The following is a 14,363-nucleotide window of genomic DNA, read 5'->3' on the forward strand; positions in this document are numbered from 1 at the left end:
GCCATCACGAGGCAGAGAAAATCCCTGAACCCGCCGGGAATCGAACCCGGAAACCCGGGCGTGGGAAGCGAGAACGCTACCGCACGACCACGAGATGCGGGCGATATGCGGGTCTCTTGCGGCAGGCATCGAGTTGATTTAGTAGGACTCTGAAGCATTTTCTGGTAAACTGCAGCCGCATTCTGTGGTGTGCGGGCACGTTTCGGCATGTTTTCTGACTTATTCAAAACAGATCATGTCTGACGCCATTTTCGGAATAAGCGTTGCATGGCACTCTTTGCTGGCACTTTGACACTATTAAACTTCTCAGCATACAACTGACCACACAGTTTCCACGAGTTTCTTGTCGCTTAACTTCCCACAACGAACACCTGCTGCTCCACTGTGAGTACCATCGTCCCATTTGCACTCCTCCACTCACACTGAAGGAGTCCGCACTATGCTCTGAACCGGCGTGGATCAAGTGGCGAGAGTAAACGCGGTGTGCGCGTCACGGAGTGTGGTTATAATGCATACATTCGCGTCCAATGATATCCACTCGTCCGGGTACTTTTATTTGCCCCCACCCTGTATAACTAAGGGATATATAGATACCGCCTACAGGAAAATTAAAGAGACCTTTGGAGAAAAGAGAAGCAGCTGTATGAATATCAAAAGCTCAGTTGTAAAACCACTTCTAAGCAAAAAAGGGAAAAATGAAAGGTGGTGGCATTACAAAGGGTGGTCAGAAACAGTCTGAAAAGCTGGTAAGGATGTTGCGGGGTAAATTGGACTGAGGAACAAGTATTAAGAAAAAAATTCGATCCTTGCTCCATTTCCGAGTTAACTAGCATGAAGTTAACCAATCAGGCCGTTGCGCGTGCAAATTCAAGCGGCCCGTCAGAGACTGTATAGCCAAACGGATTCTTCGTTTGGTTTCCTAAAACAGAACAAAAAGACGATACACAGATTGGACATGGGAAGGTAGTAAGAATCGAACCTGATCCAAAGGCTGAGCAGCCTCGTGCGTTATCATCTTCGCCATGAGAATAGCTGACACTAATTGTATCTGGTGGGCCCCTTGAATTTTTGGGCGAAAGGCTTGAAGGCAATGCTATAGAAAGGAAAGAGAAAGTAAACGAAGATGAGACGGGAAATATGATACTGTAAAAACATTTTCACATAGCACTGAAGGACCTAATTCGAAACAAGGTCCCGAGAATAAACGAGATCCCCTCAGAATTAGCGATACCCCTGGAAGAGTCAGTCATGAGAAAAGTGTTCCAACTGGTGTGCAGGATGTATGAGACAGGGGAAATACCCTCAGATTTCAAGAAGAATAATGTAATAATTTCAAATGATGCAGGTGCTGCCTGGTGTGAATATTACCGAGCTATTTGTTTAATAAGCCAAGGTTACAAAATATTGACACGAATTATTTACAGAAGAATGGAGAAACTGGTAGAAGTCGACCTCGGGAAAGATCAGTTTGTGATCCGGAGAAATGTAGGAACATGCAAGGCAATACATAATGTATGACTTACCTTAAAAGCCGGCCGCGCTGGTCTAGCGGTTCTAGGCGCTCAGTCCGGAGCCGCGCGACTGCTACGGTCGCAGGTTCGAATCCTGCCTCGGGCATGGATGTGTGTGATGTCCTTAGGTTAGTTAGGTTTAAGTAGTTCTAAGTTCTAGGGGACTGATGACCATCGATGTTAAGTCCCATAGTGCTCAGAGCCACTTACCTTAAAAGATGGGTTGAAGAAAGGCTAACTTACGTTTATAGCATTGTGGACTTACAAAAACCATTTGACGATACTGACAGGAATACATTCTTGAAATTTTGAAGGTAGCTGTGTAAGATAAGATATAGGTAGCGAAAGGTTAGAAACCATCCGCACAGAGACCAGACGGCAGTTATAAAAGTTGAAGGGCATGAAAGGGAACCAGTGGTTGAGAGGGAACGAATCGAAACTGTTTTGACAGCCACAATTTACTTCTTCATGCAATTTAACAGCTGTATTAACAGTTAAGTGGACCCGTAATAATGCTTATTATAATTATAATTGCAACAGATTAACAAAATAAATAAAAAACACTCACCATTTACATGTGCCATGAAATTTTACCACCGAAGACTGAAAACTGTTTTTATTGGCCTTTAGTGTCGGCATACGTAGCACTGTTCCGTCTCTTAATCAATGAATTTGTAACTTCAAAGGAACCACATTCGAGATTTTCACCAATCTTTGTGTGTGCAATAACCCACGCGTTTGGGTAATAACTTATTTATGCTGTGGTCTTCACTAGCCCAACTTCATAAAATACTCTTTCTGCTGAAGCACCAGAGTAGGGAAGACCTAGCAAGCACCAAATAAATTTGGCGAGTATACCAAATACAGGCTATGAGTCCGCGTATGGTGTAAGTATTCGCAGATTCCAAAATTCCTGTACCCCAACAGCAGGGTTGTATGCAACAACGGTGTTCGGAGCAGACGCTATTCAGTATCTAACTGCTGAAGTTCGTTATTACCCACAATACTTGGAAAATATGCAGCAACTGGCGGCAGTGATTCGAAGCTACGAATTTTTGTCAGATCCAGTACTTTCAATGACTTATTTGCATGACCCGCAAAAGAGAAACGGGACAAAATTTGCTGGACTGCCTCAATATAAAAATCAAAGCAATGTAGCTTGATTAGAAACTTCATTTTTTTCACCTCTGTACCGAAATGGGTCTCTTCAATACGAAGAAAGATATGAAGATCTCTGTACTGAATTTTCTCCAAATTTGACGACTGCAGGTGCTCAGTTTTGACGTAGCAGTCTAATAGGGTGAGCAGTGAAGAAGAAATGCTGTCTGTTAGTGTATTCATCCGGGGCTCTTCGCTTTGCATTTGCTTATATAGCTCATTGAAAATCGGTAAAACGAATTCTAGGAACTCTAAATACAACTTATTAAAAGGGCACTTCAGCTTTTGAAAAATGGTGTCAGATACAAGCAACTGGCTTTCTGAAGCAGCATGCGTGAAGAAAAGAAAAAGAGCATCATATTGCTCTAACACTCGTCAAATTACCGCCTGAAGGAACCACATCGTTTGTTTTGGATGTAGCAATTTGTGCGGCTTGACCCTCACAAAATCTTGAAACTACTGCAATGCAGCTATGCGCTTAGCGCCAGTATGAAAGTAATTGAATATATCTCGAACTAGCTCTTCAGTGACCCTTGGCAGTTTTTCGCAGTCATAGGAGGCTCACAACTGAAAGAATGGCATATATATTTCATTATGAACGAATCAGGGATATCTCTTTTCAAAAGGGTACACAGGGAATTCTGTCTGCCCATCATGACACTAGCTCCACCGGCAACTTCGCCTGCACTCACTTCCGAGTTTAACTTTCACGAAAACAATCTGTTCAATTCTCATTTTACCAGGGTCTGAAGTTCATCTTGATTTTTTTCCGTGTTTGCGATTTAAAAACTTTTTTTTTAAAGTTCAGCCATATGCAAACACAATTAATTAATTGTTTTTTTATTTTTACATTTACCCATACTTGTTTCGACACCTATGTCATCTTCTGTGAGTCATTTGATTTTTTTCTGAAAAATTACATCACTAAATGGACTGCATTTTTTCTTCGTTCTTTTGACAGCATGTCATGTGCAAAATTTTTCATTCTGTTGCGTGTCTCTAGTTGATGTCTCGATCAACTGCTACTCAGTGCGCTGTTTCCACCCATGTATTTTCAGAATATGTGGCGAAACGTTATCTCACGTGATATTACGTTTCGCCACTGTGTGGAAACAGTGCACTGAGTAGCAGTTGATCGAAACATCAACCACAGATACGCAGAAGGACGAAAAATTTTGCATATGACATGCTGTCAAAAAACGACGAAAAAGGGCACAAAAACAGAAATATAATAATGCAGTACATTTAGCGATGTAATTTTATGAAATAAAAAAAAAATTGACCCACAGAAGATGAAACGTAGATGTCGAAATATGTCTGGGTAAATATAAAAGTAAAAAATAAATCAATTGTGTTTGCATCAGGCTGAACTTCAAAACAACCCAATTTTTGTTTCAAATCTTTGCGCATCAGCCGTAGCGCTATAAATAAGCACGCACAACAGCGAACAGAGGCATCTAAAACTTCAACAGTGAGACACAATAACACAGTAATTGTTCGTAGTATGCACCACGGAAACCGATTACATTATTAACGCTTTCAATCCCTTTACTCATACCAATCCAATAATTGAAAAATGAAATGTCGTGTGGCGAGTGCCACCCGTCGGGTAGACCGGTCGTCTGATACAAGCTTTTTTAGTTGATGTCACTTGGGCGACTTGCGGCTCGAGGGGGATGATATGACGAAGACAACACAACACTCAGTCCCTGAGCGGTTTCTCCGCTTCCACCCAGCCGGGAATCAAATCCTGGCCCTTTGCACAGCATTCAGTCGCACTGACCACTGAGCTATCGAGGTGGATATCCAAGAACTCAAGAGAGTTGGCACTAAGTAAGGCATTACTCTACAATGCTTTCACGCCATTGTTTTGCAAGCGTGTCAGTCGTTGTTACCCACGTTTTTCGCATAACAGAAACCGTGTGAACAGCTTAACTTTCTTGGAACGAGTGACGAAGAGGCTACTGCAGACACTTTGAGAACATTATGGGGCAATAAATGACAGACATTTTATTTTCGGCCTAGACTGTTACGAGCCGTTACACTATACTATCAAGAATACTTTTCCCTCCCGAAGAAATATTTATTCTCCTTCACACAGCTTACAACACTCTCGCAGTTAAGCATAGAGTGAGTTGTCCATACACATTTATGAAGAGATAATCAGAGGTTTTAAATAACATCCATGCGACGAATTAACTTGCAGCAACTTCATTCAGTACGTTGAGCTGATAAGAGAAAAGTCTCTGGGATGAGGAATTCACAGAATTTCCAATAATTTAATTAATACCTCAATAAATAAAGCGTTACTCAAATGGTGTACCAACTTTCGCGACACAAAAATAACTTTGAACGAATAGACACGAACGTGAAAAAAACAGGAGATTTGGCCATTTATTTGCGTTTTTGCAGTAGACCAATAGATTTTTAAAAAAACAGAAAATTTCCTGCAAAAAGGTAGAGCTGACATAACTGGTCATAATTCCTGCGTACTCGCTTCTCCTACTTCGGATTCTAACGCGACATCACTATGACGTTCATGGATCATGATCCATCGTTATTTAACTGCCCATCTTTACTATAAGCTGGATTTATTCAAAAATTTTAAAATGAAATTAAACATAATGTTAAGATATTTAGCATAGAAATCTAGTACCCAATTCTGACTACTGCAGCAGTGACAATTACTTTACAATCAGTTAACGGGAAAAAACAATCTAACCGCACTTTGGCCTACTGTTGCCTTAAAGGAAGATTTCACTCGTGAATGGGGTTGCAGTCCGTCCCGATAGATCTGGACCGTCACCATTATGGACCTTGTACCGGCTTCCCGACAAGGCCCATTTTTGTACCGATTTTGCAAAATACTGTTACGAGCTTGGCTCAAGTACTGTGGTAATGCCATCTGTTAGCGCTACATGTAAATGCAGCCTCAGTTTTATTTATATCTACAAGTTTATGTTGACAAAGTCGTCTCACAGATGGCGCTGCAGGTTGGAGATCCTGTATCGAATATGGAAGCAAATTCTAGATATAGCTCGATCATTCGAGAAAATGCCAGATTTCTCTATTATTACGAGGCTGGAACTACCTATTACAGCAGCGCATCGCGGAAGAAAGGGGCAAACCCCATTTGAATAGCGATCTGGTAGGACGATTCTTTCTAAACGTAATACGAATAACGAGCGCAGGTTAGTAATGTTTGAATTGTTTACTACGGGTATATAGAGTGTGAGGTGTATAGTGACGTGTGTTTCGACAACTACGGTGTTATTGTCGACTGTTTACCGGCTAATAAATTTATCTTATCATAGGTTACGAAAATACCTAAGGATGGAAAGAGAAAGTGTAACTTCTCGGACGATTACACAAAAGAGTCGTCGTTTGTCAACAAAGGATGTACGGATCAATAAGCGTCGTGTGAGATTTGTTGCTGTTCCATCTCAGTAGCTCACGGAGGTAAGACAAATGTGAGGCATCACGTTTGTACGAAGAATATTAAAAATAGACTCGCTGTAGTATCGACATCAAAGCCTATTTCTACATTCATGATTAAAGAAAATAACCAGGAAGAATTCCTCGTTGATACAGAACTAACGACAGCTTATAAAGTTTCCAAGCATCATCAACCCTTCAGTTCCTCTGACTGTAACGTAAAACTGAATGCCACAATGCATCCCGACTCTAAAGTCACAGCAAAGCAGTCGACAGCCAGGACCAAAGCTACAGCGATTGTTAAAAATACTCTCACATCCACACTTCGTATCCGAATGCATAGAACAGTTGTTAGAAGTTTCATTTTGCGACATAGGCACCAACGCATCGAACCACAAGGCTCAAAAACTGTTTCCTTTTGTTGTTCAATACTTCACTGAAACTGACGGAATCCAACATAAGCTGTTCAAGTTTAATTCGCTGACTTATGAAACATCGGACACAACTGCAAAGTTTTGTCTGAACACTTTAAGACAACTGAAAAATCCATTAGATAAAGTAATAGCTTTTTGAGGAGACAAATTTATCGACGCAGCTAGCGGAATGTGTTTCACCGAAGTAAAAAAGAACCAGGGAAAATGTAGAAGGAATTGGATGCCCCACTCACATTCTACACAGTACTATCTCACGCGCTGCTGGAAACTTAACTGTCGACATTGAAAGAAAATTGATGAAAATATTTAATAATTGTTTAATGTACACTGTGAGGACAGAGAAGCTGAAAGAGTTCTGCTTGTACGTTGACTTCAGTCATCAGACTCGTCTGTATCACTCAATTTTTTGACGCCCAAGACAGGCCACCTAAAACAATTTCAGATTTTTTCAGTGGTCTGATCAGTGAAATTTACCCCATGTTTCTGCATTCAAACTTGGCTCTGTTTGAGAAAAAAATTAAAAGCCTGGAGAAGAATAAAGTCTCGACAATTGAAATAAGAAATATGATTGATTTCGAACTTTGAGGAAGAGACAATGACCTTCTATACTAAAGCATTTCTTTACTTCCAAGGGGAGGCCGCCAATTGTGAAATTCAGATTCGATTCATACTGCGCATAATAAAAGCTCATGGCCAGAGGTGTAATGTGGCAAAGCACCAAGATGCACTTCTCAGCCGTTGTCGAGAAAATCGACAGTTAAAAGAAACCGTTACCGTGAAATATTCTCTACGATCAACGATTATTCCACAGCGTCGTGGCGCAGCGGTAAGCGCTCGGGTTAGTAATCCGAAGGTCGCCGGATCGAATCTCGCACCATGTAACTTTTTTTTAGTATTTGTTTTTTTTAATTCATATATATATATATATATATATATATATATATATATATATATAATTCCCGGCAATCAGTTGCAACAATTATGCATATTATAAGTTGTTGAAAGTCATTTGTCGTGGAAAAACTGGCGACTTCGAACATCATTATGTTTTCCGCAAACAAAGTTGTATTTCACAAATGTTATTAATTGTCTTCATAATGAACGATATTCCGAAACGAATACGTATAGCGTAAATCAAACGTTCGAATTAGAATAGAGACCCCACGACACAAATTCGCTGCGGCAGGTATGAAATACAAACTCCGTTACTCGCTCTTTACACTTGAAGGACAGATGCTGAATGGGCCGAAACGAGCCGCCGCATAACAGCGTAGTTGCCTGCTAACTTCGAAAGAAGGTAGATGCGGTCCCTAGCGCAACTTATAACATCGTCGAAAATCAGTGTGGACGGGAGAGCTTTGGTACACCCTGTTAAAAAAACGGAAAAATGGAGGCGGTACAATTGGAGAGCGATCCGCCTCCACCAACATGCATAAGTAATCCGGCGACCTTCGGATTACGAACCAGAGCGCTTACCGCTGCGCCACGACGCTGGTGAGAACAATTAGTCGTAGAGAGTATTTCACTGCAACGGTTTCTTTTAACTGTCGATTTTTCTCGACAACGGCTGAGAAGTGCATCTTGGTGCTTTGCCACATTACACCTCTGGCCATGAGCTTTTATTATGCGCAGTATGAATCGAATCTGAATTTCACAATTGGCGGCCTCCCCTTGTTAGAGAAATCTCGCTATTTTTTGATAAATATCGAGTATTTATTTGGATGACGCTCTTTGGAACACAAGATTGGGTGATGATCGAAAACACTATTGTATACCTGACTAAAAATGGTGTGAAGACAATTGTTTTCAGGAATATATATGTATCTGAAGAGATTTTTAGAAATTAAACGGACTTGGAAAAATGGAAGTCCAAACACTCCGTGGAAGGAATGTGGATTTATTGTCTTAAGGAAAACGAAAATCCTGAACGCAAATGCCAACTGCTAAAATAATGCGAGTATTTATTTTCTATTCCCGCACACAACGTCACTATGTAAAGAGTATTTTCACTGATATCGGCCCAGTGAACTGTTGAAAGAAATCGACTGCTGAAAGGAACTATGGAATTAATCTTACAGTGCCAGTTTAACTACAAGCTGACTTGCATGGTGTTTTATATACACTAAAAGGGAAAAAAGACTTGCTGAAATTGTGAAATCTTCGAAAAATATGGTCTACCAACTACGTCTGCCGCAACAGGTTCCATGTAATTGTGTTCTAAATAAAAAGTAATTATATTAAATACATTTTTATTTCATTTCTACACTCCCATCACAGAGTCAAGCCAGATACGGCGAATTACATTAAATTCGTTATCGTCACACGTAAATTACTTCATTCTCTACTTGATCACTGATAACTTCACTTTTAAGATATTTTAAGTCCACTCAAAACCTGACGAAAGAAAGTCAATGAAAATACGAGACACTTTTAACTTACTTTTCTTGCTGCTCCACCGACGATCGTTTTTCAACGTCTCTCGGTGTGTCATAGTTTTTTTGCATTGGTTATTATTTTTATGGTTTCTCCGTGCTGGAGAAAATGAAACATAAGAAACAGTCTCAAATCGGCTATAAAGTTACATTAACATTTATGAAATTACATTAACAAATCGCCATAGTGTGCGATACGTATTGCACGCGGAATAACTGGTGTTATCCTCGTCTGCACCATCTGGCGGTTCTCAGCTAATAAGGAAATTAATTCTTTTGGATGATGTTGCAATAAAAATAATCTCTGATGTTATGGATAAGGCTGCAGGTTCGTTTCCCATCGTATTATTCTAATGAGCACCGAATCGTCGTCATGTAACTGCCGTTACAGGTGAATTCTTGAAATCTAACACGTCCCACATTATATATATTGCTACTCTGACATTCTTTAAAACACCAATTTCTTTGAGTGACATATTTTCCGAACCGGAAGGGTTGTAGTACGAACACTGTACGCGATATTTAACACACAATTATTTTTATTACTGCAAATTGTACAAACACCTTTCCTATAATAAGACTGTACTCTAGTAGGGACTAAGATCAAGTGGGGATTTAAAGAGGCCGTAATTAGTTTTACACTATTCCTTAGTGAGCAGCGAGTCCTGTCATTATTGGCAGGGATTCGTATTCCTCGCCATTGGTTTCTCTGCACCGTTACGTAATCTCTGACCAAAACCAGAGATAACTCGAATTTTCATATTATTTCGTAATATACGTGTTATAAACACAACAGCTACCTCCAGGAATGCGACTCTTAGACTATTCACTAATACGAGAAAAGGTTCGTCACATCCGACGTCACCTTATATCAGCTTTTCATCCTTTATTTACCTGTCAGTTAGACCTGTAGATTCTTGGGAACGGGTTGACATTTCAGTATGACAGGAGTAGAATTCATAGAGTTGGAAATTTCTGGACGGGGGAGGGATAAATTCCCTCCCTTGGAGAAAACTCGATGAGAAGAAACAGGACTCCGAAGTAATTAACCTCATTGATAGACGTCTGAGTGAGGATACAGCGGTGTCTTTGATAAAGTCCTAAACTAATCAAGATATTCAAATACGCTACAAATATCAAATTAATCAGCTCTGTGGAGCACTTGATTGTCTTCTGAAGCGGCGGGAAAGTTTTGGCCTGAATTCTGTAAAGCATTTACCAAAGTGCCACACCCTAAGTCTACTGTCTACAAGAAAGAAAGAACACCATTTAGACACCAGCAAAAGGAAATATCGACATTAATTCTGCCAGAAGGGAAAGGTAACTCTACGGCCTCAATGCCACATGTGGACTACATGAACAATTTTTTCGATGCGATGAATGACGCTGCCTACACACTAGCGGTCGTTGGTCACAGCAGTGGAAACGAGAAAATGATGACTCTCCTCAGTGCATCACGCTTGATACATAACATCGTTTAGTGTCAGTAGTTATGTGCGATCACTACCACATGAGCTTCCTAAAGAAGTCATTCCTCTTGAGACCAATAGCGAGCAATATTCACGCGCGATATTTGATAAAATATCTGATGCACATTCTCAGTGAATATGTGGAACTATCACCACGTTTAGAATTCCGTTGAGTTTGTACATTGCTTATATCAATAGCGGTTTCACTTGCAAATACTCTTTCACTGACAGATTCCTGTAGGAACCCTTGTTAGTTTACAATTTCTGGAGGTATAGCTGAAAACGGCTTCATGTAATTTCACATCTTTCCTTTTTCGTGAGGTTCTTGCTACCTCTAAGAATAGTTAGATGTAGAGTAAACTCTACACTTAAGTGCAGGTTCGATCTCTTTAGGGACTTTTAATCTGCTATGTATTTTTTAAATTTGTCTTTACGGATAGCCTCGTTTAAAAGATTTTCTTGGCATCAGGGTCTCTTTCTTGACATCCCAAACTTAAGTATTCCACAAGTTGAACAGCGTTAATTGCAAAGTTAAAACGGTTGCAGACATTTGCTACGTTTACATTCGACAACTTCAGGAAGACGAAAACTGAATTTAGGAAACTTCTTTTCAAGTCCTGAACCAGAAGCGGCATTGCAAATGCCGGATTTAGGAGTCCCATGTAAACGATGTAATTCGTTCAATAACCTACTTAGGTGTACTATTAGACGAGAAAGGAAAACTATATATTTTTGCTCTTACCTTCTCCTAGTATTTTTATGTAGTAACAGTTTTGTTTCTTGTATCTTCGCAATGCCAAAGGTTACGGCCATCTTTATTTTCCCTTCAAGTTGACTTATTTTTTCATTGAAGTCATTCTCTGTAGACATGTCACAGAGCGCAGTCAATGTCACAATACATCGTTTTCAATTGTTACCAGGTTCCTGTTCCCACACATCATCTCGCAAGTTCAACTATTGTCAAGTTGTTCTCTCTGCTGTATCCATGTAGCCCGCATCATTCAGAAGTCCCCAGGAGGTGTTTACGCCCTTCCTTTGGCCTCTGAGGTCACTTGATTCATCGCCTATTGAGCACATTTAAGAAGTAACTGGGCGACGTTTTTTTCCTCCTTCAGAATCCTGCACAAAGACTGGAAGATCTACCTATGTAGTTCCAGAAATTGCGGCGATGTTTGTCTGGCACTCCAGTCGGAATCTGTGTGATGTAATGCTTCCTGCGTAAATAGGGAGGACTTTCCCTACGCTGTACTCTTACCCAATGAATTCAAAGGAAAACATACATCACGCATAAGGCCAATCACTCATGGTTTTTATCGTGATTTCTCAACGTTTGGGACTAGAAGTAACAAAATAAATTTTAAAGCAAATTCCATATTCAGTAGTACATTTTCTTTAACACGACAGATTTTCATGGGCACCATTGATCACCAATCCAAAATGTCTTTTGTACATTTCCCCCAATAATCGAATGATTTTTCATTTTTTTTTTTCCTTTTACAAGAGATCTCCGGGTTTGAAGTACGAATATACTGCCTTAAAACTCCGCCCATCTCACCCCCTACCTCGGCTTCCATCCTCAGAATCATCATCGAACGGGTAGATTATAACATAATAATATGCCAAAAGACGGAGCAGACAGATTTTGAGATATGGTCCAGGCCCTTCGCGAATCATCCATCACCATCTGTAAGTCGCAACCTCCTCCTCATTTTGTTGAGAAAATTTATGTGACGTAAGTTATTTCACGTCCGTTACTCAAATTTTTCGCATCCGCGTTCAGATCCCAACCATCACCTAAATTCAATATCTTTGATCAAGACTACGATCCTTCCAAGAATACTGTAGGCAACCCTATCACAAATATAGTCACCACACGATCATCTCTCACATTCATTTCATTACAGTCCAATTTAGAGCGTAATTTATATTCTACATCCGCGTGTAATGTTTACTGAGAGATTGGTAATCACAGTTGTGCAGGTAGGTCATACTGTTTTGACTGAAAAGGAGAAAAAACCTTCATATGAAACAACTGACCACCGTAACACAGGGGAGTTCTTTAACTGACGGTGATCCTATGAGCCTGAAAGTAACAAAAGAGATCAAAGCAGATTTCATGTTCGGTATCAAGTTTTCAACGGAACATAATACAACTCTCCTTTAGGGAAAAAAAAATTTGTGAGTACCTTTTTGCTGAACAGCTTTAGTTCTCTATACGACTCAGCATGCAGCTGTTTCTTCAAGTGATCTCATTAATGATGAGTCCTTTCCATCAGAGAATGCACTTTATTATAGAGTACTCGAGTGAACAATACGACAAGATATTTCAAAAAATGTTCAAATGTGTGTGAAATCTTATGGGACTTAACTGCTAAGGTCATCAGTCCCTAAGCTTACACACTACTTAACCTAAAGTATCCTAAGGACAAACACACACACACCCATGCCGGAGGGAGGACTCGAACCTCCGCCGGGACAAGATATTTGATTTGATTGTTCTGTAGTACAGTTATTTCTAATTTGAGGTAACAAGTTGACAGAAGAAGTGTTGAAAGGTGTTTTCCTTGTGGAATATGTTTTCGTAAGCAATTTATAGGTAGATATAGTGACACTAATGAATTAAAAGTGAATCTCGTGAATAAATCAGTTACAAGAGAGGAATAATTTGGCACATTCATGTCATCCCTGTATCTTGTGTGCAAATTGAATTATGCCTAAAAATCTAATCTCGTAAATTCGCATTCATCTGTTCGAGAGCGAGCATCTGTGTGCATGTGCGTGTCCGTGTGTGACTTCAGTGCTTTCAACAGTGAGGTTTCTAGCGTCTATGCTTCCACTATCTGGCGGAGCGGTTCTAAGTGCTTCAGTCCGGAGACGCGCTGCTGCTACGGTCGCAGGTTCGAATCCTGTCTCGGGTATGGATGTGTGTGATGTCCTTAGATTAGTTAGGTTTAAGTAGTCTAGGGGACTGATGACCTCAGATGTTAAGTCCCATAGTGCTTAGAGCCATTTGAACCATTTGAGCTTCCACTATCAGATACAGGCCCGCCCGGCTATCCGCGCGCTTTAACGCGCTGCTTCCCGAGCGGGAAGGCGTGCCGGTCCCCGGCACTAGTCCGCCCGGCCACTGTGGGCCGAACCGCACAATAGCCCTGAGTTCGGTGTGGGGCGGCGGTGGAGGGGTTGGACTGCTGTGGCCTGTTGTGGGGTTGTGAACCACTGAGAGCTACGGCGGAACGAAGCCTCTCCGTCGTTTCTAAGTCCCCAGTTCAATACACACACACTGTCAGATACGAAAGTAGCTAAAAAGTATAAAAATTACGTAGCATTCATTATAAAAGCTGTGCGATATTACGCTCTCCCGGCAAATCAACTGTTTCTCTTACCCTCAGGTGCACAGCCGACTGCAGTCTCTTACGAAATACGATGTTTCGACAGCGTACTTTGCCGTCATCTTCAGGTGAGAACTGCAGGACCTTTTTTTTTATCTCTGAGGCAGATGGTGGGTCGTAGGAGGGTATAGTAGTTATAATTTGTTCTGTTGTGGCACAATTTATTTAAAATGATTTGGGCGCTTATTTAATTTTGATAAATTTTATTGCAGGTGGATGAAAACGTGGGAGGAAGATGTTTTTATTTGTGATTTCTTTATTCTGATTCCTGGTATTCTCCTTACAGTTGAAGAAAAAATTTCAAGGTCAAAGAAATCTGAGCTGGGGTTAGTTGTCTGACGTTCTGGCTTCTGCATCTTCTTGTTATCTTTGTGGTCTTGATACTTTTAACTTTGTGACCTTGAAAATTTAGTACATATAGAGAATTTATGTCTCATCCTGTAGAACCTGAAATATTGGAAGTCTAGTCTAAGTACAAAATTTTTGTCTCCTTATGTAGAAATTGTTCGAAGAATTATTGCCTAATCAGATG

This window comes from Schistocerca nitens, chromosome 1, assembly GCF_023898315.1.
Source record: "Schistocerca nitens isolate TAMUIC-IGC-003100 chromosome 1, iqSchNite1.1, whole genome shotgun sequence".
In the NCBI taxonomy this organism is placed as follows: domain Eukaryota; kingdom Metazoa; phylum Arthropoda; class Insecta; order Orthoptera; family Acrididae; genus Schistocerca; species Schistocerca nitens.